Here is a 25,607-nt window from a genome sequence, read left to right on the forward strand (position 1 = left end):
ATTATATTGAAGCCTTCACAAGGGACGTGTGATGTAGTCATAGAAAACTCAAATGTTGGTTGCACTTTGCTGCTCTAAACCGAACAAGTAACTTACTTCCTAGGCCAAGATGATCCAATGGCTTCATGGGGAAAAATGTGGATGGACTTGGAGGAAGGTGGCATCTACACAGAGAGCCAAGGAGTCCTTACATTCCCTGCCACACCTGAGGCCAAAGGGGGTCTTCATCTGAAACTTCCTGAGGTGCTCACGTGTTTACCTGTACCCTTTTAGCCAATCACTCAGAAGGGATAAAGTCTATCAGAAACAGCAAGGCCTGATCTGCCTTTAGCGAGTTCTGGCTTCACTGCAGATCTAGGCATCAGTATTTCATTGTACATGTTGGCAACAATACTCTTAATTTGGTTCCGCCTCTGTGCTACTCTCCTAGATTCTGAGGCCGGGATCTGCAAATTAGACGGACAAGGACAGACTAACAGGAGGGAGAAAAACAGCATGTGTGCAACGTGCACACATGCAGGAGAACTCACTGATGGGTAATGCCAAGAGGTGGTTAGCGTCTGGGCCCTGTAACCATCTTAATGAAAGTCAATACATTTGTGGAGAAATGACAAAGTAAAGGAAAAGGGCTTTGGGCTTCTAGGGGTGGTAATTGTGGGAAGGATGATTCATGGGGGAAACTAATGGAAGGTGAGGATTATTTTAGTGAGGTTCTGTTTGTACAGACCCATCTTGGTGCCTACTTTCTGTCTCCAGTGATAATGGTTGTTCTCTTGGTTTAGGAGAAGGCAGGGAGAATAGCTTCATCAAAGGAAATTTATGTCTCGCTTTTAGGCAGATAAAAAAGAGCTTTTTCTGTATTTTTCTGCTTCTTAATTGCCTTTAGCTCAAAATAATCCTTATGCCAAAATGGTGCATTTGGGATGTTATATTCTGACCCTCTTTGGTGCCTTTGGAGCTGACCTACACGGGCCAGGGCTTAAGACAGTGCTAAGTGCTGGTATTACACAATCAACCCACATTTACCCCAGCCTTGAAGATAATGATGGTCATGACGCTGGTGAGGAAACCTGATCCATTCTTCTCTCCCTCTGTAGTTTTTACTTCTGGCTCAAATAGCACAGACCTGAGAAGCCACAACCTCAATTGTTTTCTGCTGGTGGAGATGAGGTGACTCAGCACCTTGGGTTCAAGTTATCCAACTTCTAGAGAATGACCCTTACGGTGTCATCTCAGGACATTTCCCTGAATTAGGCCCTGGAGTCAGTGAGGCTCAGAAATAATAAAATGTGAAGTACCCGCTTCTCCGAACTGTGACATGACAATGTAGGAAATAGACATTAGGCTTTCCTTCAGGAATGTCTGCGTTTACTAGACGAAAGCCTAATTTTACTTCTAAGAGAGTAGAATTTGGGGCACTGCCAGGTATATCCAGATAATAGCCTGTCTGAGGAAAGGAAAGACCTAATCGTCTTTGTTAGCTTGTGTAAATATCTGTGAAAGCCTATCTATCAGTCTCTGAATTTTTATCTAAGGCAAAGGCTCCCCATGTTTACATTCGAAGAAGAGGATAAAACCCTGACTGACTTTCTCTGAGCCGGGACTGTCATAAATCCTTATTGCAAATACATAGTTCCAATTCAGGCCGACACACGGGGCTGTGCCGGTGGAAAGTGAGGGGTTTTCACAGCATCTGCTTGACACCACATTAGGGCACAAGCCAAGCAGAGACGTGCTGTTTGGTTGGAATGTTCGTTTCCTTCTTTCAGTCAAGACTCTTTCTATTTTATGTAACTGGCACTGAAAGGCCCGAGTTCCTTTGTTCTTTTTAGGGACAAATCTAATTGGGTCTCAGTCCTGAAAACAACCTCTGGTTTGGCATTTATCCCAAGAGAGATGGAATGTGGTGGGGAGGTCCAGCAAAGGATGATAAATTGAGGAATTATGGATCATACCTTCAGCTCTGTTACTTTAATTGCTTTTAGCATCGCTGTGAAGGAAGAACAACAGCAGAATGGTCAAGCACTTAACAAAATAAAGTGAGGACTGAAGGCGAGACAAGGAGGAGTGGGCGGGCTCTGGCGTGGGGTTTCCTGAGGTCAAATCATGTGCTACTCGAGCTTTTTCAGATATTAGCAATGGAACAAGAAAAGTCCTGTAGTCTTGGAAATGCCAAGTCTCTCAAAGAGGCTCTGATTCTAATACAAGGTGTGAATGGGCTGATATCAATAACTGGGGAGCTGATTTGGTGGAGAGGCAGTCCCACAGACTGCTTCAGAGTCCAGCACGGGATGCACAAACCAGAAAAGTGCCCCCAGGAAGAGAAGACAGCTTGGAGGAGGTGTGGGGGTTGCGGTATGGGATGCGGTGACCTGTAGATTGGTTGTTGTGAGTCGAAAAACATGTACATTGTACTCACCCAGGAAGAAAGTAGGTAAGAATGCTTGTACTGCTTTTTATATAACGTGGAATGACAGATTAAAGGAGACAATGGTTGGTCACATTTCCAGCACAGGAAACCTACGGCATCTCAACTGGACACCCCGCATGGTAACAATCTCCTGTTGGTGAATCCTTTTTACTGCTCTCTCTTCAAGCATCTGAGATCATGACATCTCATAAAAAGTCACTAAAACCTCTCCTATCAGCCTCTTACCATCTCTTTCAGCCTTCGGTCTCTAGTTCTGCTCTGCACTCTCATAGATTCGTACCTGGTCTCCACTGCACTGCATGGGGTCCTCAGCTTGGTTATCGGCCTTGTTTCTAACGATTTCCTCATATGCTGCCTCTGATATTATCCCAGTAGCTTCATAAGAAAGGTAGCGGACAAGCACTCTGGCCTGCAGGTCCCAGGTTTCTAGCCTACCCCATCTGGGGCTTATGTCAGAGCAGTGCAGGCCTAAGAAAATCCTGCTGCTGCTGATGTTTTAGAAGTGCATGTACCTTCTCTTCCTGTATCTCCCTAATTGTTTGGCATAACGGAAATTCTTACCACTAACTGCTGACCATCTTGGAACTCGGTTGGGCACACAAAACATTTAGAAAATTATAAAAAATAGAACATCTGAGATTGAGACTCTAGCACTCCATTTCCTTCTCTAGAACCAAGGGGATGCTGTTGCTTGTCTTCTATTCTGGAGGCTGTGGTCCTCCAAAGAAAAAAGGACTCGACCAATAGCTTGACAAGTCACCCCAATCTGAAGACCAGGAGACAGCCTTTTTTTTTGATAAGGTAGAGACCCTGGAACCTAACAATATTTAATTTCACGGGAAGAGAAGTCTCATGGTCTGGAATATAGCCCTAAATTGATGAGAGTTCCACAGGATGCTTGTTAGTTGTACATCAATGAATAAGGTGAATATTTGAGGACACAATTTTGTCACCTAAGCAATTTAGTCTTGAATAATGAAACCTGAGATTCCATGTAACTGCTTCATTTATTTATGTACCAATAACGAGCATCATGTGAAACCTTTTAGGCCCTGATCTTTTGTAAAAACAGGATACATTTAATAGGAAGAATGTCCCCTTTTAATAAGGGGAAGAAAATCATAGTTCCATAGCTACTCCATAGATAGTGCTTTGGAGTCAGACTGAACTACTGACTTGTAATTCGGCCACTCACCAGCTGGTGTGACCATCGAGAAGTTACTCGACGTCCCTGAACTTTCTTTACGACGAGGCAATGATCAAACCCAAGTTTGTCACTGATCGGGATGCTGGATTCCTAGAACTTGTTCTGTCATCAGGGGGATATTAACTGGGGCTTTTTCTCCAGTCTCACAGTATTCTTTATGACTGACAGGTGCTTAAGCCTCAAGTTCATGGACAGTCAGTCTGGAAACCTGATTTCTTGCCCCCTAATATCTAGAGCAGAGGCCTGACCAGATTGCACCCTGTCCTCTCTCCCTGTATCCCTCCTTGTCCAGCAAGTTCTTCCAAAGGTCGGAGCAGCTCCAGTTAGGAGGCTCCCCCATATCCACCTTAACAAATCAGCTTTAGGAGAGGGCAGAGAAAAAAGGGAGAAGAAGTGTGCACCGGTGTGGTTCCACGCACAATCCTTCGTGCCTTCTGCGGCGATTTCTGTGTCTCAGGCTGAAGCTCCTCCTGTTGTTCAGTGGGAAGCACTTAAAACAGATCGAAATTAGTAGGCACTCCATCAGCGGTGGCTATTTTTATGTCATTGTCATTAATATTCATGAACTGGGTCACTGTCAATGGCAACGACAATAAATAGGTCTTTCTTGGGAAAAAAGTCCAAATGCCAGATCAAAGGCATTTTTCCTTATAGAGAAGGGCTTTGGAAGCCCCACCTGGCTTTGGTTAAGCTGTCAGTGATCTCTTAAATGATCTGAATGGAGGTTCAGAGCCCTGGTGTTGCTTGAAGTAGTCAGGTTGAGAGGCCTGGGTCCTGAGCAGCCTCGGCTTCCCCTGCGTACTTGTAAAAAAGGGAGTTTTGAGATCTTGGAGCATGAAAGAGTCTTGAGAGAATTGGAGGGTGTGCAGCTGTGCTTGATGCTGCCCTGGGCCCATGAGCTGATGCCTCTTCCTTTCACCAGGGGTGGCAAGGAGGGGTTGAGCCATGTTGGGACATGCTGGACCTCCCATTAATGGGTGCTAGGTTCAGAACCCCAGTGCCCGTCAGTGAGCAGAGCACCAGCTCATCCACGGGGCTCCCTTTGCTCCTGCCCTGCCCCTGGCTTAGGAGGAATCCTCGCCTTCCTGGAGAGGTAGAGACGGTCCTCCCAGGAAGCAGGTGCTCTGGCTCTGTGTGGCCGCAGCACTCTCAGTGACCTGCCTGCACTTCTACAACCTACATAGGGGTACCTTTCCCTCACACGAGGGCAAAGGGCCTGCAACTGGATGGCAGTGCCCACCCACCACCCTTGTGGGAGATGAGTACCAGCTCCTGCCATTGGGCAAACCTGCCTCAGGAGTCACAGCCCTCGAGGGCTCCGTTCCCATACTGGCCGGCCCCTCTGCAGCCCCAGCCCCACCCTGATCAGCTTCGGGAACCCCAGCCTGCAGTCTACAGTGGGCAGTCTACAGGTCTGGCCTGGGCAGGCAGCAGCTGGGCCAGGGGGACTGGGTTAAGGTCCCTACATGGGAGAGGGACTGGGGCAGAGATGCTTGGGGCTGAGGATGTCGATCAGGCAACCTGACCTGTGAACCTACCACACAGCTCCTGAGTCCTTCTGCAGAATGAGGCAATAAATATATCATTGCACCATGAAATGGCCTCTGGGTGGCTATAGCACACTTAATTATTGATTAATCTTCATTAATTAATGAATCTGAACACGAGTGCTGCTCAACAGGACTATGAAGAGCTGGGGTCCCAGGAGAGAAGGGGGGGGTCAGGCTTGCCACGCTGCAAGGCAGGGGACCCCTCCGGGCACGGCTACTGTCTGCAGAGAGCTCAGCACTCTTGGCTTCTAGAATGCCTCCGCAGGGGTTGCATGTAATAAGCTGGTGATAAAATGACAGCGAAGGTGGAAGGAAAGAAATAAATGGGAGAAAGGCAGGGGAAATGGCAATTCAGTTCGACTTTTATTTACCATCTACTATGAGGTGTCAAAGGGGAATAAGGAAATGTCCTACCTTCCAACCATTCACAGTTTACCTCTGAATGGTGCGCTGAGCATAACTCACACACCAATACAGCAGAAAGGTCAGCAAGTTTATTCCAAATGGAAGAAATAGCACGCATATGAGCATAAAGGCATAAAAACATGGGGAATATTCTGGAAATGCTATATGAGTAACTTTTAATAAGTGATTTTTTTTTATCAGCCTGTATGCTGTTCACTTTTGCAAATTTCTTCATTTGCTTGAATCTGAGTTGCCATGCCAGTCCCAGGCACTTGCAGAGAGTTCCATGTTATGAGTCCCTTTTCCATTCCCAGGAGATCGGGTGATAGAGACACCGCCCCGGTTCTCCATGGGAAGCCATTCTGTAGGGAAGAATGTTGGCTGAACCCTGGGACTGACTCGGAGAAAGCTAGGCCAGCTGAGAAAGAATTGCTGGGGAAGAATTTTCTTAGCATGTCACCCAGATTCTTTAGCATGTAGTCTGATGGATATTCCATTGAAAAAAAAAAAGAGGGAGTGGGGTGAAAGAAAGAAAAATGAAAGGTAAAAATAAAAAACAAAAGAAGACAAGAAGAAAATCCCATCCTGCAGACATGCCCCTCTACCCCCACCCCCCGCATGGAAAAGCTGTCGCCTGCGTCTGCTAAGAGGCAGAAGGGGCTGGGGCAGGCCTTCCAGGTCGCACGGTGCTCCCGCCAGCAGAGAAACCACAACAGACCTGCCCCATTTTCCCAATCTTCCCTCTTTCTGGGCCACTGAATGCCTGCGGAGAGCAAAACAAAAAGCCAGGTAGGGTTCCAACCAGAAAAAAAATGGAAACCACGTTCTCTGGGGAAAAAACACAATCAGCCACCCAGCAAGCAGTGAAAGAAACCTGAAAAGCAGAAATGCTAAAAGCGGCTGAGCGAGGTTCTTGCAAAAGGAAATTAGATATGAGCTGCCAGGTGATATAGCAGCTGAAAGGTCAATGCTATTTTGGGCTGAATATGAAGAGGCTTCAGGCATCTCAGGACAAAAAAAAAATGCACAAGCTAGAGAGGGTTCAGAGAAAGGCAAAGGATTGATTCAAGAATGGCTGTTGGCTTTGTGGTGAAAGATTAAAGGCACAAGATAGGCAGGAGCAGCCAGGGAGCTTGATGCCAATTGTGTATTAATAGCTCTTTGTGGTGACAAAACCCTCCGCACTGTGTTTATTTCTTATCTCTCACCCAGTTGTTCTCTCCTTGCAAAATGGGTTCATTCATCCAACTGTCATTTATTGACCACCTGCTCTGTGCCATTTACTGTGCTGGGGAGTCAAAGTTAAACAAGCTACAGCCTCAGCTCTTGAAAATTTTGCCAGTCAGCAGACACAGTGACCAGCAGGAAGCGGAATGCAGGAAGCGGGGTAAGGACTCCACAGGTCCCATGAGCTCAAGAAAGGGGGTTTTTGTCGTTCAGTGAGAGGGCAGGCAAAGTTGAGAGAGAACGCAATCTTTTCACTGGATTTTGCAGAATGAATAAGTTTTCACCAAGGGAATGAGTTGGGAGGACATTCCAAGCAGAGGAACAGCATGATTACATACACAGATGAGGGCGCATGACCCCGGGAGGCTAAAAGCCTGGGGCATGTGGACAGAACAAGGAGGGGTGTGGTGGGAAACAGATCCCAGAAGGAACCGATCATTCATTACATTTGTCTGTTGGCGTGTGCTGATTGACATAAGCCTCACCCATAAATATCCTGGAAGGTCTACAGTGAAACTCTGTGCTAGACATTGTAGGAAATATAAAGGCGGGTATAACGCAGTCTCTGACCTGAAGGAGCTTATCAATCAATCAATGAACACCTGTTGAAGTCTGACCGGGTCTCGGTTGCTTAGCTGGGGAGTCATCTCAAATAAGGCAAAAAGCCTTCCAAAAGCTTTCAATAAAGTTCACAGCAATACATCAACTATATAAATGAATAGAATTTTTAAAATGAATAGAGTAGCAGCCCAGAGATATTATAACATAACAGGAATGGGGAGGGAAGACAGTATACTGGTAAATTCCCGTTCCGAATACCTACGGGATTGAAATAAAACTCTCAGTATTTTAGTGGTTTTAAAAAACACCTTAGCGTTTAACTCACAGTTGTGCGGTTTGACTGGGCTCAGAGGAGTGGTTTCCCTTGGGGTCCCTCACGCGGTGGCTGACAGACGGCAGCTGAAACTGGTCTCATCTGCAGGCTCAGCTGGGATGGACACGCAGAAGGCCCCTTCAGTTTGACGTGCGGGGCCTCTGGTGGGATGGCGGGCACAGATAGGGGCCCCCGGGCATCTGTCTGTCTCCACACGGCAACTTCATGTGGCCTCTTGCACTTCCGCCAGCCCAGGAGGGGCTCAGATGGCCTCAGACATTTCACCTGATACTTGGCTTCCCTCAGAGTGCATGTTTCTAGAGGCTGAATAAGAAGCTTCAAAGCTTCTTATGACCTCACCTTGGAAGTCATGCAGTGTCACTTCCATATTATGCGAGAAAATGCAAATCACAGGGACAACCTGTTCTGGATGTGAGCATCAAGAGGCATGGGTCCTCGGAGGGCCATCTGGGGAGCCCAGCCCCCACGGCTCCAGATGACAACGGGACTGCAAAGGGGGCAGGCGTCCCCATGAAGGGGACCGTCAGAGAAAATACTTCACGGGGAGGAGGTGGAGCTTAGGTGGAACCTGGGAGGAAATGTGGATCCCACCTAAGAAGAAAGAGAGCTCCTGGGGAAATGAGCATATCTGCTCAGGGGGATCTGGATTTGAATCTTGCTTCTGTCACCCACTTCCTAACCATGTCCCTTTGGGGACAATACACACAGGGTGCTTACAAAGAATAGCAATAACGTACATAAAAAGCCTGTATCCTATTCAGAACTCATATATAAACCAGAGTTACCATTACTCATCACAAAGGGGGTGCTCAAAACTGGGTAAAAACCAAAGATACAAGGAATGTAGGGGACAGAGTGATGACCTGCAACATTATGGTAGTATTATTCAGAATGGACTAGAGAGGAAAACTTATAACAAGAGCTTAGATTCCACAGTTTCTGCATTTGTCACCAACTATACTTCCTAAAATGTATACGGGGTAATAACCTGGCCAGATACCATTGTGGTATGATTAGAGGGCAGGGAAAGACTGTCTTATTCCAAAATGTCACCTTCCCTAATATGCCCAAGAGCCTCTACTCCATCATTCCTAGTTCATTCTTCTCAGTTAAGATATCTTGTCTCCTGGGATCTCCTATCACAATGGAAATACTCTGGAATAGGTAATACATTAAGATATCATCAATTACTAACAATGTGCTATACTCTTGAGATTAATTCTCAACTGTAATAGTCAAAATATTCTAGGTTATGCAGTGCTAAAATATTCCTACAATCTTAGTGCTTCTTAATACAAGAAAATTTACTCATACGCAGTCCTCGGAGTGTCCAGACAGCTCTCCAGGGCAGCTGCCCTCTGTGTGTCGCCTCAGCACTACAGGCTTCTTGGAAGTGATGGCCCCTCCACATGGATGTGCGTCCCATGACACCACGGCAGGAGTGAAGGTAGGGAAGCCACGCTCCAGCAGTGAACTGCTCACACAACATGGCACACATCGCTTCTATTCATATCTCATTTTCCAAGGCAAGTCATATCACCACGACTTCAAGGGAAGCAGAAAGCTATTAGCCTCTCATGTGGCCACGAGAGGAATGAGATACTGGCTAAGCATGATATGCATGGCACATGGACAAGAGAGGAAATTTGGGAGAGAATAAAATTGGGCTGCACCTGAAAAGATTTTTGATAGTGAAGTGGAGGGCAACTGTCGATGAGAGTGGGAGGCAGGACTGATGGGGCATTGCTATGCGTTTCAGGGTACATAGATTGTAGGTGGACCAAGCTCCTAGTAGAGGAGACAGTGACAACAAAAGCGATAGAGCGTCCCAAAAGAGAGCAAGAGGAACACACACCAGCACCAGCGTCGGCTATTTCATATTTAAGCATCAAGTCCTTTGTCTTCAAGTACTAGGTGGTGCTGTTCACCATCATCAGAAAGCCAACAACCTCATGGCTATCTTTGGCCATTACTTAACAAATGCAGAAGGTCCTGGAAGTGTGCATTCTGCGTAAGCCAAAAAGGATACAGGTGGAATGAAACAGCAGGAACTGGGCCGGAGCTGGGTGGTCAAGAAAAGGGAGAGACCAGTAAAAATAGAAGGTCATGGCATGGCTAGGTATCAGGAGATACCATAATGAGCGGCCAGAGCAGCAGGGATAACGTGAAGCCGCTTCGAACTGATTTCAGTCAGGTCTCTAGGGTGAAGGAGGACAGGCTGCTAACTTCTCAGGGGGGAGGAAATAGTCTTTGGGGAAGGCAGCAGCGGTGAAGGACCTTGTGGTGCCAGTTTTAGATGCCCGGAAACCCTGAACAGAGACTGCCGCATGTTCTCGGGCATCTCACCCCCAGCTGTGCCCATTATTAACATCTGACGTTAGTAAGGCACATTGGTCACGATTAATGAGCCAATATTATTACGTTATTATTAACTAATGTTTGATGATTTTTAAGCCATTCTATATATGATTTAGAGGCTGGTTATGGGCATGGTATATACCTGTTAGTGAAACAGAAGGGGTTATGAAATAGTAAAACTGCAAATAAAGAACAGACTATTTCAGTGACCCCATCTTTGGTAGGCAAACAATAAAATCCTGTAACTTAAGGGTCTCAAGGGTTAAAATGGGTATTATTTCATTTATGCACTAAAGTTCAAACTCAATGAGGTGGAATTAAACTGATAGGACTATGGAAAGATTGAGTCCATGATATTAAAAAAAAAAAACTAGTCACCACCAAAGACTGTCAGACTCCATCTCATCCGTTCTCGGCTGCTGGTTTAGAAGACGTTCAGCCTGCAGTTCCCAGGCCTGTCTTAAATAAGCTTAGCAATGAATTCAATAGCTTGTTCTCACTGGTGGGATCTCAAATTACATTTTGTTCCAGGCTGGGTATCTAATAGTCCCAAGTGAACCTCTGGGTACTTGTTCACAAATACCTTTCTTCTGCAGCTTTCTTCACAAATACCTAAGCTATTTACAGATATTAAACCTTTCCTTCCTGATTTACTTCTTCAGCTCTCCTCTGAAGCCCAGCCTGCTCACCAGATGCTGTCAAGGGCTTTTCCAGATACCTCACCAAAGAACCAGACTTTGTCTCTACCTGTAGCTACTGCTTGGGGGGTACCATTTCAAACCAGAAAGACCTTCTATTTATCTACTAGATAAACAATTCTATTATTTTCCTGTCTATGAATATCACTACTTCCAAAGATACCTACTGGTATTTCTTACCTATTCCTTTGAAAGCCACCACCACTGAGATCAGACCTTTGGGCTGCCTTCCTTCCTTCGTGTAAAAACCTGACTATAGCTGGAAGGTCAAACATCTCAACACAAGCATCTGCCACTGTGTGGTCCACCTGAGTAGACCTGTAAGTGCTGAGGAAAACACAAATGGTTGTGTGTACCTGTGTGAGAGGGAGTATTCATTGCCGGAGTTCATAAAAGGGTCCATAGGACACAAGTGTAATAGTTAGGGAAGGTCATTGACCGGGAGAGACTTAGGGGTGGTAGGGTTCAAGTACAAGAAGAAAAGAGGCAGCCCATTGGGAACAAGTGTCAGCATTATTTCATAGGAGCCCCATTGAATGCACAGGGAGCTGGGAGATTGGGAGGCAGAGAGGGAGTGTCCTTGAGAGTGGAAGAGGTGAGGGAGACAGTCTGTCGCCTCCAGAAGTCGGAGCTGTGAGTCAGAGCCATTGACTCAGCACCTGTCCTGGCCGCCAAACTTCTCTGACCCACGACACTCACCTGACCTCAAATTGTGTCTGCAACTAGATTCGGGCACAAACAACACAATCATGTGCTTTAAACGTTCATCTTTGATTTCCAGGTTTTAGTCATTTTCAAGGTTTCTATTTCATTAGTGGAAAAATATGAGAGCCCTCCAGTGGCCAAAAATAAAACCTATAAATTTATACCATCTCTCTAAGTAAAGCCTGTTTAGCCTGTGGAGAAAAAAAAAAAGTTGTTTCCATATTTCAAAGGCAGAGAATTCAGTGTCAGATGGCGTAGCCAGACAGAGGCATGGCACCGGAAGTACAATTGGAGAGGAAATATTACAACCCCCAGGAAAACAAGCCTCCTGGTACATTTCCTTAAATGGGGATGTGTTGGGTACATTTAAGGAATGACAAAGAAGAGTTAGTGTTCCTTATGGTCAAGTTAAAGAACTCGTGTATGGAGGATCTTGGACTCCTCTCCTCAAAGATGTAAATCTGTAGCCAGAAGGCACTGTTCCTAAATTCCTAATAAGGATTTATATAGATATATGGCTGTATTGTTTTGTTTTCTTTTCTTTTCCCTCCCTCTGGCTTATCTATGCCCTACACTTCCTCTTACCCCTGCCGAGGGAGGGGATCAGTAGTGCAGATAATTGAAAGGTTGTGTGCCAACAAATGGCTTGGTGCTGGCTGCCAGGAACTCCCCGGCACCGCATGGCTGAGGAAGAGTCAGGCAATGGCAGGGTTCTCATCACACGGCAAGCCGGTAAAATAATAAGAGCTGTTATTTATTAAACCCTCACTATGTGCCAGATTAAGTAGTTTACATCCAGGTATCTCGTCTTACCCTCACCTACACCCCAATGAAACTGGTATCTTTCCTCTGTCTCATGAATGAGGAAATTGAGTCTCGGTGGGTCAGGTAACTTCCAATGGTCACTCTACTCACTGAAGTGGTAAAGCCATTTTCTAAACCAAGTTGTTTAGTAAAGCAAAGTCCACACGCACTCAGCCATTTTGCCCGCCTGCCTCTGAACACCACAGCGGATCAACTCAGGCTTGGGGAGAAATGCTGTGCACGTGGGAGGTTTGGGAAGCAGATTCAGAGCATTGCCTCTGCTCTGAGCCTCCACAAAGGAGGATTTCCAAGTTAGACTTCTTATTCACAGTCTTTTTGGGGATTGAATGACTCCTAAAATTTTAATTTCATCTCTAGAGGAGGGAAGGGCTTGAAGTTTCACATGCAATGGGTACATGTTAACCTTCATTTTACTGAGGTTCTCTGTAGCATTTGACTTCCTAACAACTCCCTTCTTGAGTATCTTTCTTTTCTCAGCTTTGGGACCTCATCCAGTCCTGTTTCTATCTTTACAACTACTGCCAATTTCTTTCATAATGGTCCCTTCCTCTACCCATGCCTTAAATACTGGTGTTTTCCATGGCGCTGCTCTTTGCCCTCTTCCTGGCTTGCTTTAGGTGTTCTTGACCCGACTTCAACCAGGACCCAGATGCCGAGAGTCGGCCTGTTTTAATATTCACCTCTGACCTCCCGCCCCAGCCCCATACCTCCAACTGCCAACAAGTTATTTCCATTTGAATATCAGATGGGCACCTCAAACTCATCAATTTTGAGTATATTCTTGAGATTGGCAAGAAAATTGTATTACTACCTAGCAAAGTGCCTTTCTATGTGATATACATTACTGTTAATGTCATTATCAATAAGCAGTTAAGTAATGGATGAATAAACGTGCACAGTTCAAGCTTCTTTGCCAAGAGTATAGCAAATACCTTACCCTCATTTTACATCAACCTTCATTGTTTTTGCCTTCAGTTCCCTGCATTTGAACCCCACTCTCATCTACCCTCAGATACTCTACGTTCATTTCTTAGTTTTCCACACCAAACTGTAGATAAGATTTTGATTCTGTGCTTCTCGTTCTCTGCATATTGTTTTCTTCTTTTTCTCTTAATCTTTTGGACTTCTGCTCTTCTTACAAAATTCATTCCATGTGTTTTCCAGGGAAAGTTAGTAGTACTTTATCTGGGATCCTATAGTACCTCGTACACATTGGTAATATGGAATTTACATTTAATTAATTAATGCTTCATGAACTTGGGTGTCATCCCTCAGCAGGGGCCTTGCGACTCTCTGTGCCGTCCCAAGTTTAGTGTATGTGCTGCTGAAGCAAGCGTTGGAATTGGTATTTTAATGCAAAAATTGATCAGACTGTTCTCTTCACTATGACCCATGTGAAGAAGTGAGACTGCTGCTTCCTTTTGTTTTTATTATCAGGGTTCCTCTGCACACAGAAGAGTAAGTGACGCATAGGCTGTATCTTTGGCAGCCTCGGGTATAAACCAGGTTTACAGCAGTCAGAATACACTAATTCCATCTCACCCAGTTGCCCAATCAGGAAGGGGAAGGTGCTTCTGAGACTGAGTCCACTTCTGTAATTGCACTGCATTAAGTGTAAACTAGAAAAGGGAATTTCGTAAGCAGACCCTCAGAAGAGCGCTAGAGAGAGCTGGAGGGAACAGCAAATCGTGAGGGTGAAGAATGAAGATTTAAATGAGATAGAACTGGAAGGAAAGAGTAGCCTCTCCTCTTTCTCGCTAATCCAAACCCTTCTTCACCGTGGTCCAGGGCAGCATTGTTCTGCGAGCCCCCTCCCCGTGCGCCCAGTCTCCACTCTGCCAAACCTGAAGATTACCCGTCTTAGCCTCCACTGATGTTGTGTGCACCACTATTTTGCTCAAAAGGAAAATGTGCACCCTTTCCTCCTTTCCTCCTTTTCCCCTGTCCCACTGGGTTGGTGAAACTGCAGTGGGAGATATTTTTTACCGCATGGTGAGGGTGTCACATTAGTGATGAAAAGTAGGGAGACAAAGGGCCTTGGCCCCTGATTCTGTGGGGTTGCCTTGCCTATGGTATCAGGCCCCCTGAAGCCCAGCCTCACATCTCTTTATCTGTGACTTTGGCTGCAGCTGCTGTGGAAAGTTCCAGAAGAGCTGCGACTCACTTCACTCTGACAGCCGCTTGGCTTCTCCTGTGATCTGAACTCCAGAAGGAAGGTGCTCAGTCAGTACACATGCACAGCTGCGAAGTGCAAGGGTGTTCGTATCCTCGGGGAAAATTGCCAACCAGTTGGGAATGGGACACACTGGATATATTTTCCTGCTTCCCCCTCTGGGGCAGACAATTCTCGGAAACATTCTGAATGCTTCTCATAAGGTCCTGCAGAACCGGGTCCCTAGAGCCCTTAGCTTATCAATGACTGTGGATGCATTAAAGAAAGAAACAACCAATTCAAGGTACACAGGCCTCCAGGACAATGATTAAAACAGAAGGCCTATAACAATGACTAAAGCAACCCCATCTCCTGGGCCCACAGGTCAGAGAGTGCTCAAAGTCAGCATCAGAACTTCACCGTAAGGGATACAGAGGACACAGGGTGTGCACACGTAACAAGTCTCCTGTCAGAGGCAGGCGCTGATAGGAAAGAAGTGGGACGCTCAGACCTGAGTGAGAGCATTTGAATGACTGAGTCCAAGAATCTTGAATCCCTATGTTCCCTTGAAACCTCTAGCGGAAGTGCGCCGGCCCTACCTGGAGACCAGGTCTCTTTGTCAAGGGATCGTGCAAATTTATTAACTGAGGCAAATGTTTCAAGAGATGATGCTTTTCATCTTTAAAACCTACCCCTACATATCCTTGGTCACGTTCACACCCAAAACTAGGATCAGAGCTTCCTGTGCCCCAAGGGGAGAAGTATCATCCATGTTCCTGGAGGAGACAGCATACTCAACCAAAAGAATTTTAGTACTTGGTTAGTAAGTAAAAGCAGACAGAGTCAGTCTTGAAGGAGCTGGGCTGGGGGAGAGGGGCATACAGGCCACACAAACCCTGTAGTTATTTCCCAAGTGCATCCGTGAAATGCACATACACAGTAGTTAGCAGAATGCTCGTCCTGGCTTTCTGACCTGCAGAGTTTAGAGGCCACTGCAGTAAAATGGGCCTATGGAAACTCCTGAAACAGCCCCTCCAAACCTCACCTTGCCATTCATAAAACAGAACTAGTATTTCATCCTGGAAAGAACTGTGAACATTGGTGCCACTCTCAAAGACCTAAAGGTTGCAGAGAGGGGTCCTCATCATATCCGCATTTAGTCCCATTACAGGGTCCTTGCAAAAACCAGAGGAATCACAACCAGAGGTAAGTAACTGTGAATCACCAGAAACTTGACCGACTGGTGGCGGCCCCGACAGAAACCGCTAGGCCGAAGGCGGTACCTTTCCCGCCATCTGGCACTTGGTGTGCCCCTGTTAATCTTGCACCTGTGTTCTTTGCTACCAGAAGCTGTTCCCATTTTCAATAGACAATAGCTGTACATCTCCATTGTTTTCTCCAAACACTAGGTTCATCTCTTACTCCCTGCACAATATAACATGCAGTGACCTTAGTCCTCTTGACCTTCCTCAGAACATCGCGCTAGTCCACCGTACTGCTGCCCAGTGATGACGGTCATTGGACCTGGTGGACAGAAAGTGGCAAATCCTCTGGGTACGCTAGTATCCACCTATGTATGTGCCAAACATATACATGCCAGGAGGGTGGGACCCACGTCCCCAAAGGTTTCAAGGATGAGCCACGTCAGTAAAGTGTTTGGAGATCTAAAAGCCTGGGGTATGAATGAGCATCCCTTCTACGTACTTTGGGCCTTTTTGGATTTGGGAGGTAGCCTACGCCATGCCAGGGAATATTGCTTTGACCTAATTACTGAGTGGCTTAGGAGGCTGTCAGTTTCGAGTGAGACCGCCCACATCCTCAGGGTTCTAGAGCAGGGCCGTGCCTTCTGTAGCCAAGAATTGCCCCTCATATGCTCGATCACAATGGCCAATGGACAATTTCAGCAACCGTGATCTAAAAGGGCAACATAACTGTGAACTCAGACTACTCAGACATGAAGGCCTCAGTCACCCCACCAAACAAGGAACCTGTATCAGTCCAAGTGTCAGCCAAGAACAAGGGAAGCCTAGAGTGTGCAGGGGAAGGAAGTTATTTTGAATGTTCATTCCAGTCTCCAGAGCAGTAATCCCACTGGACCAGTAATGAGATTATAGTTTGTTTCACTAACTTCGGTTTATTAAACCTCTTGCAGAGGGTGCAGCCAGGCACTTACCTGGAAGACTCATTGACAGATGGGACATTATGTAGGCATGAACAGGTCCGGACAATGTGAGGGGTGGACAGTGTCTGATGCCTCTGTGCCTGAGCCCACATCTTGTCAGTGTACATGGGATTCCTGCCGTACAGCTGTCGGTGGGCACTTCCATATAGGCTGCAACTGACTTCATGCCGACAGTGCTTACCTTCATGAATGCTCCATATGTCTTCAGTTTCTTCTAGAGTTTCCCAGCACCTAGGACAGGGGCAGGGACTTGCTTGAGCAGCATGCATTCTCCTCTAAGAAGCTGGAGAGTTAACACTTGTAGGGTGATCCTGTAATGAGAAGGAATGGACCCTGGTGGCTACATGATCCCACCTTCCATTTTTCAGCTGGACAATTCTGGAAGGCATTATGTGAGTTCCTCAGATGGTTCCAGTGAAATCAAGGCCCGATTGCTCACCATGATGACCTTAATAATGTGTCCTTATAATGGCTTGTCTCCTTCCATGCATCACTTTGCCTGCCCCTCATTCTTTCTCTGATATCATAGCCTAAGTAAATGACCTTAAAGTAAGTTTTTGTCATGGGTATGTATTTGGGAGAACATAGGTTGAAATACCAGCCCTGGATTGCTAACATGGTCTGACATGAAAGAAATCAACATTTATTTATGCCATCATCATTTTGGCCAAAATATATCCAACTTCTATGCCTCTATTCTAATACAACTAATATTCTAATAAGACTCTTACTCTACTTATTTCTGTCTTGGTGTGCCTTTACAGTTTCGGTTTCTGCATCTAAGTGTTCTCTTCTGGCACTTTTTAGTTTAAGTTCCAGAGAGAATGACTTTGATTTATCTCATCCTTCCTCACATCAGGTCAGTCCATAACCTGGATATACATTGTCTCATCTCATGGAGGAAGTGCGGCATTGGGTGAATTAACTACTCCCAGAACGTAGGGGGGGTGACATAGGGTAACAGACACTAAGCTATTCCTTCATGTAAGCGTGTGCAAAGGACAGTTGCTCCTGGAAGGGGCTGTGAACCTGGCCAGCCTCCTGACTGACGGAGATAACATCATCCTCCAAGACTCCAAACATTCCCCAGGCATCTCTTATTTCCACCCCTTCATCTTTGTTTCTACTATCATGGAAACATCCCATATTTATTAAGTTTTGTTATTTAACACAGTCTTCTCTAATCACCTCCATTCATCCAGCTTTACCCCATTTTTATTCAGCACTCAGAATTTTGTCCTATTAAGCTTTCCATTTTGCTCGTTATGATCCCCTGTTCATGTATCAACTGTAGATTTCTTGCCCATATATCAACTCTAAACCACTAAGCCTACTATTTAAAGACACCCATAAACTATCTACTGGGACACAAATTTCTTGAGGGCAAAGCTGTGTCTTCTGTTTCTATGAATACCTCCTACCATCTCTGCAGGGTCCTGGGCAAACAAGAAGTGGTCAGTAGATGTTTGTCAAATTTAATAGATGCTTCTGAACCTTTCATTTGTCATATTCATACTTGAGGAATTCTCCAACCTAAGAAAACAAATGTTTTCCAAGTAAGAAATTAATGTAAGCAACATAAGAAGGGTAATCAGTATTTTTTTTTAAAAAAGATTATTGAGTGATATCAGTGGAATCAGATGGGGAAAGAAATATACTCTGTGTTTGATATGCTCTATGCAAAGAAAAGGTGACTTTACAGTGATTCTGATTTTTACCCAACTAAAAGACCAATGCACACTGTTACCTGGTCAGTTTCATTAATTCCTTTGTAATTAATCACTAACATGAACAAAAAGAATCCATGGGCATTGGTCCACATGAAAGACACAATATTCCTGAAAAAAAAAGAAAGATAATTTAATTAAACACCATTAACAGACTTCTACTATAGCTTCTTGTAATATTTTTAAATGTTTCTATTTTAATAACAAAAATTGTAAAACAAGTGACTTTCTCTATATGTGATTAAAGTCTGCATTTTGCTGTAGTTCAGTACTGCTAAGGGTAACACATTTTAGCCGTTTGACTCCTGTAGTAATGATCAGCAAACCTCAACTTGTCGTCAGGTCAGGTAGGAAACTCGTTCCAAGCAGCCAATGAGGCTTCTGGTTGCCCTTCAAACTTTTTAGGGGTGTGCGCTCCTCTAGATTCTGTCAAAGGCTGTGGAGAGTCTCCCCAGGGAAAGAAAAACTTTATGCATAATATATTGTCTGCAGTTCTTGGAAGCGAGGGGGTCATGGACACCTGGAAACGCACCCACTGAGCCGTGAGGGTTCTTGGATTTCAAACTGCTGCCTCGAGTGAGGTTGAAAATTGCATCGTGCTCGCAGGGAACGTGGTTGTGCATTCCTTCAGCCACCGTAAGGCCCTTTCATGTGTCAGATACTGTGTTAAGTCTTGAGGAAATGGATAAATGAAAAAAATGTTCTTTCCTCCAAGGGATTTACCAAGGGATTTGGAGTGACTAACACGAAAAGAAGTGCAATGAGATGCAACCCAAGAGCAACCCGTTGGGCAATAGTAAAAGGTGGGACACGGACCCAGATGCGCTCCGGTTGAATCCCTGGGCCTTTGAAAACTAATATGACTTCGTGCAAGTGATTTAAGTGTCTGTGCTCCACTTTCTTTATATACTGCAGGTGATCACATATGCAATGGAAAGGGTTTTGTGAGGATTAAATGACTTGGCATATGTAAATCATTTAGAACAGTGCCTGGGCCATAGTATGAACTCAATAAACCAAGATAATCAAATTAAGAGTATAAGTTATGATGACTGTACTCATTGGAGGAGAATGCATTCATCTGGGAAAGCCCCCCTACATGACTGGAAGGGATGGTAAGGTTAATCTGGGGGAGGAGTGGGAATGAAGAAAGGAGCAGCTCCCTAAGATCCTTGTCCTTGGGGTCTGCCCTGTGGGGTCTACAGGATCTCCACCTTCTGACATTCTCCAGAGGACAGCTGTGTGATGACTTTCTCTAGGAAGCATCCATCACTCTAATAAATGTTTGCAGCTCGTGTTGCTGTGCAAGCAGAGGAAGTGACTTGCACAAGGTCACATGGGGGGAGTGCCCACAGAAGGACAAGAAACCTCCTAATTCTTGCATGGTTTATTCTCCTGCACGCCAGATGGATGTCCAAATGAAAATTAATTTATTTGATTCGTCCATGGAAGCGCACATTCCTTTAAGATGACAAAAATTGGATGGTCGGTAGAGCAGATTTTTTTCTAAAGGCATGGAGCCACTATTTGCAATATAATAAGTCATCAGAATTATTGCCATGAAATGGTAGGCAAATACCAACTATTTTCTGTTTACCTGTCTCTCTGATAATAGATCTGTGCATTTTAAGAAAATAGATCCATGTCCTGTAGTTATATTAACAAACTTACAATTTTCATAGAAATATTAAGCATCATTGTTTTGACCTCATAGTTCCAATATAGGCTCCAATTCTTAGAGTGACATTTTTTGAATGTTCTCCTACATAAAGCCAAACTAAAAATTTCAGCCACGATTCTTGCTCCTTTATTCTAAATCTTTGTTTTGAGAATTGAGGGAAATGATGTAAGAAAATCACCTGTCACAGTGTTTTATTTTATAGGTGCCTCATTAATAATAATAATACCAATAATAATATGTTATTATTATTGTTACTATTTGTGTTATTATTCTCATATGTCTAATATGGCAACAATAGATTTTTTAGTACACACACCAGAAACATTTACAGATACAGTGGAAGGATGTGTTAGACTTGACTCCCAGACAAAGGGGACAACGTCCTATATTTTCATAGCCAGTAAGGAAAACTCATTCACTTGAAATTCTCCCTCACTTTTTGCATCATATTTGAAATTCCATAATCAGAATTTCAGACTTTGCCTATTTAATATCACAAATATCTATAGCTTCCTCTAGCTCTGTTATTGAAGACTAGCAATTTTAGATGTATCCACCTTTTTCACCTAAAGATGAAAAATACCCAGAGATTCCATCAGGTTTGTAGGCATAGAGACCGAAAACACAGGGTGTCTGGTGCAACGGAAGGTGGGAATTCGGACCACATTGATTCAGGGAAAGGGCTCAGGCTAAGGTCTTCCCCCCTGTTATTCCCCAGGCTTCGGGTCTCAAGCCTCTTCTTCTGTCCGCCTCTCCATCCCTCCATCCCTGGTGATCTCATTCACTTCAGGGTTGACATGTGCCCGTGGAGGAGCCCAAGCCTTCCCAACCAGGTTACCATTCTGAGAAGCTGGCTGCTCTGTGCAAATGCCCACAAGATCTCTCGTTGGAACAGTCTTCCCAGATCCTCTTGGGGAAGGCTGGCATCCCCTCACGGGCCCCGTTACACATTGCCCATCGCTACCATAACAGTCCCGGTGATGAGCTACAAGACCCTCTTTCCTGGCCTGACTTCCCCAGGGGACTGGGCGGGCCTCAGCAGCAGGAGCTCCTCCCTCGCTCATGCATTCATTCTCACACGCATAGTCACGCAACAAATGTGTGATTCCCGTTTAGATCCCAGGGTACAGAACGTGGCTGGCCAGAGAAGGTCGCCAGGGAATGTTTGCAGAGTGAATGAACAAATAAATGCGGAAATAAACAAATAGATGAAGGAGCAAAGTAAAATGGCTGCAGCTCTACAGACGAAATGTCTACTTCACAAGTAGACCCAGGCTGGAACCGGCTGCTGATCATCAGAAGCTGCCGTCAGAGGCACACGCATAACTGCCTCTCTTCCAGAACACTGTGTAGCAGGACTCAGGAAAAGGCAGTGTGATGAGAGTGAGACGAAGCTGTTTGATAACATCAGTCTCCAAGCCCCATTCCTCATGGGGGACTAGATGATGGATCTCAGCCTGCCAGGAATCTATCGAAATTCTTGGAGCACCTGTCCTCGGCTCTTCTCTTCTGTCTCTGAGAAGAAGTGAGGAAATGCATTTCAACCTTCACTTTATCTCAGGAACTCCAGAACCCAGCTTGATTTTTTCGGGATTTCCCACTAGGAGGTTGTTCTGTTGTACTTCCTTTGACCCCTCGAGTGTCTGGAACGGGGCTGGAATGTTGTTTCATTGGACTGCTAACGTGTCCGTAGATGGTCTAGAGAGAGGGAAATATACGTTGGGGATTTTTAAAAATAAGTGTTGCAGGGCAGAACAAGTATTTTTCATTTTTGAAGCCAGCCTCTGAAAATAAATGTGCAGACCAAAAAAATGGCTAAGTGGTCTGACACAGGGTCTGTTAGAGGCAAAAGCAAAGAAGAACCCTGATTTTTCCAAAAAAAAAAAGTTACATTCTTTAGGCGTACTTGTGTTCAGGGATAGAGGACAATCATTGTAAGAGCTAAAAGGAAACAGTATCTATTTCAACTTCTACAGGCTGCAGATGTTGAAGTTGGGTCCTGAAGATTTGAAGGGACTTGTTCAAGATTATTCATCTATGTTATTTTACAACCTGCAGTAGAACCGACTTGGTGGATTCCTTCCCCATTGTCTCCTTCCTTTATTTTGTTTTGTGTTGAGCTATACCACACGGTATTCAGAAAATGTATTGTGTTCTGACATTATATAGAGAACTCATAAATTTTTTCAGTATTCAACACGGCTTCCTGAGCATGACGCTTAAGTTATGCTCAACATCGCGGCACAGTCTTCCTGAAGCATAGTCTACTCCCTCCAAGGATAACATGTTAGGCTCAGAAATTATCTGTAGTGTAGAATCAATGTAATAATGGCATCTCACTGTGCTGCCAGCTATCATTTTGGTAACCATCCTTACAAGCATCCCAGGAATCTCCTTTCTGGGGGGCAAGCAGGATGCACATTGGTTCACCAATCTTGACTTTGCCATTCCTGGGAGCTGTCATTTCCTATTTCTCCAGGGGTCTCTGGTCTCACTCACCCAAATCCCAAATTAAATCCCTCATGACCATTATTGCTAAGTGGGAGGAGCTGTGCTCGCAGTAACTAGGAATTCTCCTATGCATCCTCAGCAAGGAGGTGAGCTATCAGGATGATTAAAGCTCAACTTAGAAGCTGAAAATCGGCCTGAGGGTGTACCTTTTGACCTATCTAATGTTGACCCATACAGTGTTTTAAACATGAATTAGTTGCTACCATACAAATATTGGGAAATTGCACCTACCAATCTGAGATTTCAGATTCCACAGAAAAACTGGACATGCTGCCCACCCTGGGTCTACCCTTCCCCATGGCAATAATTGCTAGGAGGTTAGGAGCCACCAGTTCTCTCGATGGAGCACGCACTTTCTAGCTTGCCACACTCCCCATTCCTTGGTACCACTTGGATAAAGCAGAGGCCCCTTGTAAGGTACCACTCATCATTCAACACCCACCGGCCTCCCTTGTTTATGCCAACATCTGGCTCTGTAGCTATTGAGCTAATCACTCCTGCTTTAAGTCATAATGACAATATATTTGTTTATTTTAGAACTTATTTAAATCTGTTTACATTAGTTTACATTTGATCAGTGTGCAATATTTATAAATTATTTTCTTATAAGCTGTAGGCCTCACAAGTGACATGTGTGAGGTAGTTATGCCCATTTCTTAACTGAAGGCATTGAATATTGGATAGCTAGATTGCCTAACGGTGTTCAGAGATCCTCAAATTACCAGGCTCAAGGCCCCCTGCAGGACATCTCTACCTGACGACCATGGAGATAGATCAAAAACCCTCAGAGTAAGAAATAAGTACACACTTGTCTGTTAGCTCCAGTGCTATCATACTGCTGTTGAAGTGAACTTGCATCATAACACAAAAACAGTAATTTCAGCTACATTGAAATATCAGTATTAGTCTTTAGTTTTAATTCAGAAGAAAATGAATTTTCTAACTGATAACACTTCCTACTGTACTTTTTGGATTTTTAAATTAAAATCCACCATTAAATACTAGAGCTGTAAGGAACTTTGGATATAACTTAGGCTACCTCTTTTGTTTTACAGATTGTATGACTAAAATTCAAAGAAATGAATGGCTCACCCATGGTCATATACACAGTGCTGGGGTTGACAGGAGAAGCCAGGCATTCCAACCCTAAAATCACTCTTCTTGCCCTTCTCGTGTTATGTTTATTCTCTGAGAAGGATTCAGTGTATGAGATTAAACAAATAGATTAAAGATGATTCTTACCTGCCCTTAAAGGACTTAAACCTTCTCTATGGAGCTACAAAATAAAGCCTATTAAAGAAACCATTACGGGACTGTGTTTAGTTCTGCCATATTATACAAAAGATGTATTTATATATGATACTAGGGATACTAGAAAAAGTTCTTACTAAAATCCATACAGATTCAGCCGCCTAAAGTTTTCATCTTTTTCTTTTGAAAGTTGCAGGGCAGAGTACAGACAGATGATCAAAATATAGTCTGGGAAAAGAGAACAGAACGCAGGGGCAGAAAGAACAGGGCTATGGACACCAAACCATCTATAGGAAGAGAAGGAAGCATTTCCTGGTGAGGAGGACAGCTAAGCTAGTGGATCGGATATGACCACAGGGATGTAGGCAACAGTTTTGCCTCAACATCAGGAGGTGTAACATGAGACTGGTCCTAAGTTTACCTATAAGAGAAAGATCTCTCCCTGAGGGCAGTGAGAATAACGTAAAACATAATCGAGTTGGTGAGTGTGTTTATCATCTTTAGACATTTTTCACTCTGGTATATTAGAATGACAGGTTAGGGGGCTTACTGCAGTAAGAGGGAGGGGGTAGGGTGGTGTATTCTATGACTTGGTGCTCACGTAGCAGAGCCCGGCACCTTTAGACACCTTAGGAAGAGAAAGAAAGCGATGCAGGACCCCAGTGAAGGGTTATTTCAAGGAAGGATACAGTAGTTTACTGGAGCTTTATCAAGCAATCAGAGATTTATCTTCAAACTCTAGTCCAGTAGGATACAAAAGTGCTACCTAGGGAGACCAAAGCCGGAAATAGGTCACCTAACTGTGTCAACAGAAATGAGGAAGTCACAGCTGGAGAAGTAGAAGAAGGCGGAAAGTCAATGGACTCTCAGGATTTATCAGTCATATTCCAGAATCTCATTCTATGCCCATAAGCGAAGATCAGACCCTGTCAGCTGGTGGGTGAAGGCAGGCAATATGCCTCCTGCTCTGCTCATTATCCCCTTGCAACCTGAGCCAGTCTGGAGAGGACACAGTGCTGCCCCTGGGAGAGTCCCGAGGGTACCAGAGCTGGCCAAAAGGAATGCGGGTGATTTTCTAGTTGGTTCCATGAGTTAGAAAATATAAAAATGCTTAAATCAGTGAAATGTTTATCTTACACATCACAATAAATCCAAAGATAGTGAAAATCTAAATTAAGCATTAGCTCACATGTTTCTCACTTAGCAAGAGGTCATACACTAAATTATTTATTTTTTTCATTTGTACGATGCACCTGCCACTGATGTTACATCCCTGGAACATTAAGCATTTCAACCACCTTTCAAGAAAACAACTTTATATTGTTCTGGAAGGAAGAATAGATGTTTTAAGGATCACTTTATCAGCTATGGGGGTTTGCATTATGATTTGAAATCTTTAGGAATGAGAACAGAGAATGAAAGCGTGAATGCCTACACTCTGAATGAGAACGCTGGTCTTCAGAAACAAAAAATCCCATGGATCTTCCATAGTTTCTCTATGCTTGATTCCGCGTGTTTAACAAAGCAGTGGCCACTGACTTCTGTAAATCTGAAATATATGAGAAGATCATTTGATTTGAGTCTAGCTCTGGGATTCCTCTCTTCCCACAAGGCACCGAAAGAGAAACACATCTCGATCATCTACAAAGGATTATCGACTTTCACTCGGTAGATGACAAACCTCTCGGAGGCAGGGAAAGGCTGGATTGCTTTCCATACATTAATAAACGCAACAGCAATGCTTGCTCTCCATGTAGACTACGTGGTGTCCTCATAGCCCCTGTCTTGTTTCTGGGCCACAG

General features: G+C 44.6%; 1 pseudogene; it reads right to left on the minus strand.

Annotated features, from left to right (window-relative positions):
* Positions 1-13,534: 13,534 nt before the first annotated feature.
* On the minus strand, positions 13,535-13,634 carry LOC130681726 (U6 spliceosomal RNA; annotated as a pseudogene).
* Between the last annotated feature and the right edge of the window lie 11,973 nt (positions 13,635-25,607).

The sequence above is a fragment of the Manis pentadactyla genome, chromosome 19 (genome assembly GCF_030020395.1).
Source record: "Manis pentadactyla isolate mManPen7 chromosome 19, mManPen7.hap1, whole genome shotgun sequence".
Taxonomy (NCBI): Eukaryota; Metazoa; Chordata; class Mammalia; order Pholidota; family Manidae; genus Manis; species Manis pentadactyla.